An 11,125-nucleotide genomic window follows, 5' to 3' on the forward strand; every position below is an offset into this window, starting at 1 on the left:
AAAGGGAGGTAGGCAGGTTATAGCACTGCTCTGTGGGGGATGGGAGGGAGCTGCCTGCTTGTGAGGGCAGTGGCTTGTGTAGGACGGTCAAGGGAACATAGAGCGGTGAATGACAATCTTTCAGTTATATTGTCCTTGTCCTCTGTGTGGCAGGATGTAATACAGAAGCATAGGTGTCTGGCTTCAGAATAATGTTCGAACGGACACTGTGTTTGCCAATGAGCTGATGACAGGTATGTTGTGCTGAAATTACAGAAGAATAAATATAATCAATCACTTGGGCAATATACTAACTGACCTCAGTGACCAGATATGCACACAAACCATGTAGCTAAAAGTTATGTCAAATCAGTTCAAGCTACTGTATATGCTGTTATGGCCATGTGTTTACACCAACACCTCCACAGCAAGCAGACAAAAGTGGTTAGCTTGTTCTCATGGAACACACTGATGTCTGCTTAGTTACACAAGGAAACTGAGGCAGAGTGACTGTTACTGAAGCAGCAGTACGAAGGAGGATCCCTTTCCCATAACTCCCAGGCTCACATCCACATCACAGGAAGATATCTTCTGGTTAATTTAGTTGACTTTATTAAGATATCCATTGGTCCAACAGGGATACAGTGGCTTGCAAAAGTATTCACCCCCCTTGGTATTTTTCCTAATTTGTTGCCTTACAACCGTGAATTAAAATGGGGTTTGTATCATTTGATTTACACAACATGCCTACCAATATGAAGATGAAAAATATGTTTAAATGTGAAACAAGAAATAAGACAAAAAAAAATAACTTGAACGTGCATAACTATTCCCTCCCAAAGTCAAAACATTGTTAGAGCCACCTTTTGCAGCAATTACAGCTGCAACTCTCTTGGGGTATGTCCCTATAAGCTTGGCACATCAAGCCACTGGGATTTTTGCCCATTCTTCAAGGCAAAACTGCTCCAGCTCCTTCAAGTTGGACGGGTTCCGCTGGTGTACAGCAATCTTTAAAGTCATTCCACAGATTCTCAATTGGATTGAGGTCAGGGATTTGACTAGGCCATTCCAAGACATTTAAATGTTTCCCCTTAAACCACTTCAGTGTTGCTTTATCAGTATGCTTAGCGTCATTGTCCTACTGGAAGGTGAACCTCTGGCCCAGTCTCAACTCTCTGGAAGACTGAAACAGGTTTCCTTCAAGAATTTCTCTGTATTTAGTGCCATCCATCATTCCTTCAAATCTGACCAGTTTCCAAGTCCCTGCCGATGAAAAACATCCCCACAGCATGATGCTGCCACCATCATGCTTCACTGTGGGGATGGTTTTCTCGGGGTGATGAGAGGTGTTGGGTTGGCGCCAGACATAGCGTTTTCCTTGGGGGTGGGGGTGCTTTGCTGCAGGATGGAAGCATACTTCCAACATGGAGTGTTTTGTGTCGTAGGACATACCAATAAGCTTATCTTAATGATCCCCTTGGTGTTTGTGAATGTCAAATGTCCCAACATCGCTGCCGTGTTAGCTCTGACACCAATGATTATCCATGCCTGTGACTGCATCAATACCTCTGGACAGCCACCTGGAACACAAAAAGAAAGAGATTTACAGATGTCCTCCAGCTATTAGTTAACATTTACTGTAGAAAAACTCATCTCCCAAGCATAAATAAATTAAAGTACACACACTAAAGAGTACAAAAAATATGTTTTGAGGTAAAAAATGTAAAAAAAAATACACAACTGCAAACTTCAAGGAGTAGGGCATTCAAGTTGGTCAGATGGGAATCCATGATGTCATCGGCCTCCCCTCTTGCTTGAGGAACAATAGAGGAGCGATAGAGAACAATAAATGAAAGGCCCACCTCCCACTTGTGTTATGTCATGACTTACCTGGACCAACTATTGAGATGTGACTTTTGTTAAAGAGCCACTGAACACCCCAATTGGCATGAGTTTTTTGTTGTTGCTCATTACAAAAACGAGATTTCAGTCAAGTAGGTGTGTTTCCTGACCGATTCCGTGTATGGTTAATTATGTTTGTCCCTGATGAGACACTGTAGATGCGGAAGCCAATTTCACTTCCTCAAAATAACCAGAATGAATCTAAGATAACTCAAGAAATCTGTAATACATTTTTACGTTTTTACAGAGGTTGTTTTAGTTGCACAATTGTACATGTAACTAAGGTGTTTGGTGCAGTATTTCTTTAAGTTAAAAAGTGTAACACGTGTCGTCTTACAGTATGTAAACAAAGTCAGAGCTACTGGGCAGGTCTGTCTCACTGTCTATGCTGTTGGATACAGAGCAATTACTGCAGCTGTTCACCCCATGTTAGAGGGCAAATGGACACTGCAAAATCAAAACCCAACCTTCATTTACCTGTTGTGACGCACAGGTACAACTCCATTTTAGACATGACTGACTTTATGACCAAAATGATCTTATTTACACTTTGTAGTCAGTTTTGACACTAGAATAACTGTTTCTGACTTGAATCGATGCCACATAGGCCATTTTCAAGATATGTGAAATAACAGTCTAAAAATCACTTCAGGGCAAATCAATCGGATTTTACCATTCAGATACGTCACATGGACGGGAATCAGATTTCGATTTGGCTTCAAACCCCCTATGAAGGTAGTTTGAAATGTGGCTTGACATATCCGATTCCATGTGCTTTTTGGGTGTTCAGAATGCAGGAAAAATATCAAATTAGAATCTAATATGCGAAAAAATAGGTTTTGAGTAATTTCCAACTGAAATGTGAACCAGGCTTTCGATGGGAGAATAATTTCATTCAAATAACCAAAATGACACGAGCAAATTGGTTGAAGGGTCATTACTGGTGATTTTCTCTTCTGGGATGGGTAAAAAAAAACGCATCACTACTATAATTCAGTGAAATCTTCCCAACCCCATAACCCATTGTGTTCGATTCTGAAAACTGAAATAGATTTAATCAGATGAAACATGTAAAAGCATTACAGACACAAAACACTAGTCTATCTGCTATTGTGGGGCTGTTATAGGTGGATAAGCAAAAGCCCAATGACAGCGAGTCCGCCTGCTTCTCTCCAATCACCTCCCACTAACACTTCCTGATAATAATTATATCTGCCGCTTGTCTACCTCACTTAAACTCAGACTGCATGTCTCACAAAGGCTAAACACAAGACATATACGAACATTTCACAATGATTAGTAAGCATACTGTAGCACAGCTGATTTGATGTGTTGTTCCCAGTAACGCCAGCACGCTGAAGACTCCTTCCATCAAATCAAATCACATTTTATTTGTCACGTGCTTTGTAAACAACAGGTGTAGACTAACAGTGAAATGCTTACTTATGGGTCATTTTCCAACCATGCAGAGTTAAACTCAAATAGAAATACTGACACGAGGAATACATGCACAGTGAATAACGAATAACAATAATGAGTCTTTAATGAACCATGTGTTTAATGAGTTCGAAACCATTCCATTGACTCCGTTCCAGCCATTACTCTGACCCCGTCCTCCCAATTAAGGTGCCACCAACCTCCTGTTGTGTGTGTGTGTGTGTGTGTGTGTGTGTGTGTGTGTGTGTGTGTGTGTGTGTGTGTGTGTGTGTGTGTGTGTGTGTGTGTGTGTGTAGCATCAGTATGCATGTGTGAACACGTCATCTGTGTGTGTGCGTGTGCGTGTGCGTGTGTGTGCATGTTGGGGTGTCAGTGTAAGTATGTGTGAATATGTGGGTAGAGTCCAGTGTGTGCAAAAAAGGGTCAATGCAGGTAGTCCGGGTGGCCATTTGATGAGCTATTTAGCAGTCTTATGGCTTGGGGGGTAGAAGCTGTTCAGGGTCCTGTGGTTTATTAGTATCAGCAAGTTAGGTTCCGCATGCTACGGGGAGAGACTTGGGACACCTATAGAATATAATCAAATGTAACTTCATTAGTCACAGCTGTGATAATCAGAAACCTTTTCTTGAAGGTTAGAAATGGAACCTTTAGGACGCTATCAAGAACCCTTTTCCTACGGTCCTATAAAGAACCATTCATAAAATGTTCTATATAGCTCCAAAAAGGAAGAATGTTCTTTAAAGGATCTTTCTCAATCTCAAACGTTCTAGAAATAACCCTTTTGAAGAACCATAAAGGGTCATTTATTTTCTGCGTAGCCATATCAAACAGTATTGTTAAAATTCTATAGGCTATATTGTTGTGTTAACTGACAAGTTGAATCAGGTGTGCTAGATCTGGAACTGCTAAAGTTCCCCGAGGAGAGATTTGAGAGCCACTGATTTAGACATCAGTTCTTAAACGACACAAGGCCATATATGTCTTTCTCAAGACACTGACACTGGCCATAGTCATGTTTCACATGTAACGGCATAACACAACAGCTTACATGAACTGGAATGACATTCTCACGCACTGTTGAACAAATAGAGCTGTGCGCAGACCACACCCCAAAAAGTGCTACATTTTCATTATCACTAAAACAGCAAAGAACCCTTTTGTGAACTGCAAAGAACCATTGAGAGGCCCAAAGTGTTCTTTGAGTCATTATTGTTCCACATAGAACCGTTCACCAATCCCAAAGAATACTGGAGGAACCCTATTTTCTTAGTGTGTAGGACACCTGATAGAGCTTAAGAAGCCAAAATTACCAAAGAAAATATGAAGAGAAACGTGCAAAAACAAAAAAAATACCTCTAGCCTATATTCTTAAAATACAAATGAAAATAACTTTAGACCTTGACCACTTTTAAAAAAGGTTGATGACTTCCACCCCTCACACCCTCAGCCTACTGAGTCCACAGGTCCTACTGAGTCCACAAGGCTATCCCTACCGGCCAACCCCTCCCTAACCCGGACGACGCTAGGCCAATTGTGCGTAGCCCCACGGACGTCGCGGCCGGTTACGACAGAGCCTGGGCGCGAACCCAGATTTTCTTCACATTTTCAAACAGTACATTTATATTTATGCCCTATACATTTGGGTGAGGTTTTTTTCTTGCCTGAGTAGCCTCGTTTTACTACCAAAAATAAAATTAAACCATCTAGTGTTCAGCCAAATAACAACACACTGTCCAATACAGGTAGCCTAGTCAAATAATTAACATCCAATCACATTAACCGGCAAACCTTCACTCTTGCGCAGACATTTAGAAACGAAACATGACATTAGAAAAATAAGCCACAGAGTTTTTTGAGCGAGAATAAAGACAACTTTCGACTAGTAAGACATGTATAAAAGCAATAGGTACCATTAATAAGAAGGGACTAGAAGCATTTTATATGGTATGCTACGGAGTGGCTTGGACTGGCAAGCCCCATACTATTGTGGAGGACTTAATTCTTCCTGCTGACGCGGATATGGCTGGGACAATGCTGGGGGAAAAGGCCCAAAAAACTATACAGACAATGCCTTCATCAAACAACACTGTTTCACGACGTATCAGTGACATGGCAAGAGATGTTTTGAAACAATTACTGTATCGCATACAAGCCAGGGAATTATATGTGTTACATCTGGATGAGTCAACAGACGTGGCAGGCTGGCACAACTGCTAGAACATATCTGTTACGCTTATGGGGGGTCAATTAAGGACGACATCCTCTTCTTTTTTATTTATTTATATATCTGTTATTTTACCGGGTAAGTTGACTGAGAACACATTCTCATTTACGCTAACAACCTGGGGAATAGTTACAGGGGAGAGGAGGGGGATGAATGAGCCAATTGTAAACTGCAAGCCACTGGAAACCAGAACAACATGAGAGGATATTTTTTACAGTACTGGACAGCTTTATGACATCAAATGGACGTTGGTGGTCAAGATGTGTTGGTATCTGCTCAAAAGCCATGACAGGGAAACATAGTGGAGTGGAAACGCATGTGCATGCAGTTGCTCCCGAAGCCACTTGGGTACACTGCAGCATCCACCGAGAGGCTCTTGCCGCCAAAGGAATGCCTGACAACTTGAAAGACATTTTGGACCCGACAGCGAAAATGGTTAATTAACCTTGTTAAAGCAAGGTCCCTGAACTCTCGTGTATTTTCTGCATTATGCAATGATATGGGTAGCGGCCATGTAACGCTATGACAACATACTGTGTGCTGGTAATCAAGGGGCAAAGTATTGACAATTTTTTTTTAATTGAGAGACGAGCTTAAAGTCTTCTTAACTGACCATAATTTTCATTTGTCTGACCGCATGAATGATGAGATTCTCACACAACTGGCCTCTCTGGGTGATGTTTTCTGTCGCCTGAATGGTCTTAATCTAAAATTACAGGGACTCTCTGCAACTATATTCAATGTGCGGGACAAAATTGAAGCTATGATTAAGAAGTTGGAGCTCTTTTCTGTCTGTGTCAACAAGGACAACACACTGGTCTTTCCATCATTGTATGATTTTTTTTGTGTGCAAATGAACTCAAGCTTATGGACAATGCCAAATGTGATATAGCAAAGCACCTGAGTGAGTTGGGTGCGCAATTACGCAGATACATTCCCGAAACGGATGACAGAAACAACTGGATTCGCTATCCCTTTCATGCCATGTCTCCAGTCCACTTACCAATATCTGAACAAGAGAGCCTCATCGAAATTGCAACAAGCAGTTCTGTGAAAATTGAATTTAATCAGAAGCCACTGCCAGATTTCTGGATAGTGCTGCGCTTAGAGGTTCTTGCCTTGGAAAATCGCTCTGTTAAGACACTGATGCCCTTTGCAACCAAGTACCTATGTGGGAGTGGATTCCCGGCCCACACCCTTCTCATTAACTCATGGTGAGTTATTCACTTCCCACGAGCCGGGTTGTGACAGAAATGTGTACTCATTCTTATGTTTAATAAATGTATTGTATAGGGTGTGTGACAGGCTTTACAATGATGGCAAAAAAACAACATTTAAGAGTGTGCTGACCCTGGTGCTAAAGCAGCATCTGGAGGTTGAATGTTTGAAGGGGTTCGGGACTGTAAAAATTTTGGAAACCACTGCTCCGGATAATATCTTCTGCTAAATGACTCAAATATAAACGTAAAAGAGAGTATTCCCTAAATGATCCTCCTCCTGTCATAAACAATACCCCCTGTATCTGTTTTGCCATGGCACCGTGATATAACACAACACCGGTCATATCCGCCAGACATCTGTCGGTGTGGTGCCATGGAGCAGTGTGCGTAGGAGTTGAGAGAAAATGGTCGCTAGGCCTGATTCCCATCTACCCTGCCTAACTTGATAAGAGATGACTCTTGGCTGCTTTCAGACATCAACTGGGGTATATAAAAAAAAGGACTTCTGCGTCAGTGGCTATGGCAATTCCTGTGGCAGACGCCTGCTTGATCATCCTTAAATCCTCAGCCATGAAAAGTACATGCCACTTTGACATGAGTGAGATTATTGGTAATAACATGTGTGGAGTCTGCTCAGTGAAAGGTGAAATAGGTTAAATGGTCATTTTCCATAAAGATGACTATGATAGTAGCTTCTGTCACAGGCTACTATTATAGAGTTGGGTTTAGCTGACAATTTGACCAAATTGGTAAATCACACAAAATGTTGTGCTTCCATTCATTTTCAGAATAAATGTGTTTTTTTTTGTAGGCTGGCACATTTGCCATTAGGTGAATGCTCAGAAAACATCTAATCTTTGATTACTTTTGAGAAATGTGTTCTTCCTGGAAATTAAAGCAGTGCATGCTGTACATGTTAAAAGATTAGTCTGGAACACAAAGCCCACTGGGCACACACTGGTTGAATCAATGTTGTTTCCACGTAATTTCAATGAAATTACATTGAACCAATGTGGAATAGTTGCTGAATTGACGTCTTTCCCAGTGGGAGGCTATGAATAAAAAGTGACAACTGAAGGGATAATTGTTTTGTATAGAAGATAAAGCTGCACAAATTAATATATTTTGTCTGTAGTAAAATCAGATGAAATGTTAATTACATTAAATTAAATGATAATTCATTGTCAACCTAATTTCAAAATGGAAACAGAATTGACCACACTGCCATCTAGTGACATCCACTGAACGTAAATTAGGACCCTGCACATTGTCAGCTAACCCATCTACACATTTTAAATTGAAGGGGCACTATAACCACACGAGTTAAATTGGTACAGCATTCTCACTCACATGTGCAACAAATATATTATCTTACAAGGCACACCTTAAAATATATTAACAAGCCAGAATGAACAATACCATGCACCCACTAGTGGTCAAAATGTTTTTTTTCCACTCCAAAGATAAGGTACAGTACTGTATTCTGTGTGGTGGAATTGCAGTACCATTCGAAATACAAAATTTTGCCCACAATGCACCATCATTTACAGCATGCTGCAGTAAAACGTTAGTTCTTTTCACTGTTGATAATTACCTAACATTACCGTATAACTGAGTTTTCTGTTACAGTGTAGCCTACACCTTTGTTGTAAAACCACGGCCTTGGCTTGCTTTCCTCCCTACTTACTGTAAACGAACAGATTAGGAGTCAGCTGAAGCAGCGTGTTTATTTTCTTTCCATTGCATGTAAATGAGAAAGTTGCTACAGTGGGAATGAATGGACTCATAGAGGGGCACACATACTGTCCGTTCGTTTTCAGGGCCTAGAGAAATGTTCACACACGCACACATACACAGTATCCCTCAAATACTGACGGCTAACTTTAACCTCTGCGTTCACAGCTTGGGTTGTTGACTTTAGTTTCTGGATGCAGTCAATGGTCTGGAGGTAGCACTGGTCCAGAACGAGGGGGAATACCTCTGAGGAGAAGGATGGAGAAAGGAGTCATTGAAACCTGGAATGACAAATAGGTCAGCCTGTTTACGTACTGCTGTGTTTACACAAGTTTGTTTGGCTTGGTGGGTTATTGGGCATTTTGGAATAAATCTACACCTTTCTGCGTAATCCAACTTTCATACAACAATATAAAAACTGTTTGGTTAAAATGTAATTTATTTGAAAGTGATGACACTCCTTTAATTTCTAAAGCCATCAGGAATAGGTATGTTAATACTAAGGCTACATAGGGGTTTGTTTATTCCTTGGTGACACAGGAGTGACTGACAGCTCATTTAAGTTGCATATGAATACAATTTAATATTATATACAATTGTATTCCTTAGCCACTTATATGAGCTGTCAGTCACTAACTGAAGTGAGCAATAACTTTAGAGGAAATGATGGTTTCATTTGTGCAGATTGACTTGAAAGGGGATTTCAATCAAGATCATGCATGTTTGGTACAGCACAAGTGTGAAATGTAAATTGGTAATTCAGGAACACTCAGAATGCACACCTCATCCACGAAGTCGTCACATCGTTTGAGAGGATGTTTCCGTATTGTTGTGATGCATTTATTGGATGTAACAACTCTTCGCTCCATCAACAAAAGCTGTGAAGTGTATTTTGTGCAAAAGCAGCACCGTTGCAGTGAGAACCAACAGTAGCAAGTAGAGCCCTTTGCTGTCTTACCTAGTCATGGTCACAGCTAACTAAAACGCTGGTAGTAGAACACTACACAGAGTGCCTCACCTTCAATCCTAGGAGGTGTGCATTGCAACACAAGCAGTTTTTTGTTTCTCGCAGCATAAAGGCTTTCTTCATCACGTCCCAAAGTCTGATATTTTTGTCTTGTGGCACTTTTTCTCTTTTGCTCAGTCCAGCCGGGACCCGCCAATCTCCCACAGGGTTCTGGGAGAAATAGTGTGGTATTTCAAGCAGCACACTAACTCAGCCATGGGTTTAAATTAAGCGTGATGTGGAGGGGTGGAGGGAGGGAGAGTAGAGGGGGAGCAGGGGGTTCTGCTGAAATCCTTTTGGCTAACATAGTAAGAAAATAACTCGGATGTTAGGTTAGGGGTAGGGGCCACTCCCACAAGGATACACAGTCCAGTAGACAGCTTTTTGGAATCCACTAGTGGAATGAGATGCACAGGTCATATATTATATATACAGTGAGCTCCAAAAGTATTGGGACAGTGACACATTTGTTGTTGTTTTGTCTCTGTACTCCAGCACTTTGGATTTGAAATGATACAATGACGATGAGGTTAAAGTGCAGACTGTTATGTTTAATTTGAGGGTATTTTCATTCATATCGGGTGAACCGTTTATCGGGTGAACTTTCTCAATCATTATTCACGATTCATTCGGGATTATCCGTAATCATGGTAGCATCCACATTACTGTAGAAGTGTTTAGAACCATATTCTATTCTTATTTACAATAAACGTGACTCCAAAATGACACAATACATTATTTACCATTCATTTCTATTGGGCACAAAATAATCTGAAACACAACCAAAACAAACAGAAAATGCATCCAACAAGTTTGTAGAGTCACAGGCTTGATGTAATCATTACGAGCTAGGAATATGGGACCAAATACTAAACTTTTGACTACTTGAATACACATGTAATTTAATTTGTCCCAATACTTTTGGACCCCTAAAATGGGGGGACTATGTACAAAAAGTGCAGTAATTTCCAATGGTTCACCTGATATGGATGAAAATAGCCTCAAATTAAAGCTGAGTCTGCACTTTAACCTCATCGTCACAGTATCATTTTAAATCCAAAGTGCTGGAGTGCAGATCCAAAACAACAAAAAATGTGTCACTGTCCCAATAGTTTGAGATCACTGTATATACAGTAAGCATTGGGAACATGCTCTAAGGAACCGACAGTATAGACTGGCAGAGCGGGGAGTTTGTGTAGCTTAATGTCTACATTCGTTTTCAACCACTATTCCCTCACATCTGGTTTTAAGTCAGAAGTGATTAGCCGCGATAGCTTTGAATAATGTTAAACTATTGAGGAACTTTACTTTCTTTACTATTTGGTTTGGGGCTGTCAAATATTTATGTGTGATACTGTAGCCTGGATACAAGTATCTGGGAGGATCCATGTTGAAACTTAAAGGTAATTTCAGATTGAGCCGTCATAAAAAAAAAATAGTCAGACTCCAGTCACCCAAGTCATAGACTGTTCTCTCTGCTACCGCACGGCAAGCGGTACCGGAGCGCCAAGTCTAGGATCAAAAAGCTCCTTAACAGCTTCTACCACCAAGCCATAAGACTACTGAACAATTAATTAAATGGCCACCAGGACTATTTACATTGACCCCCCCCCAGTGTTTTAC

This window comes from Oncorhynchus mykiss, chromosome 28 (assembly GCF_013265735.2).
Source record: "Oncorhynchus mykiss isolate Arlee chromosome 28, USDA_OmykA_1.1, whole genome shotgun sequence".
Classification (NCBI taxonomy): domain Eukaryota; kingdom Metazoa; phylum Chordata; class Actinopteri; order Salmoniformes; family Salmonidae; genus Oncorhynchus; species Oncorhynchus mykiss.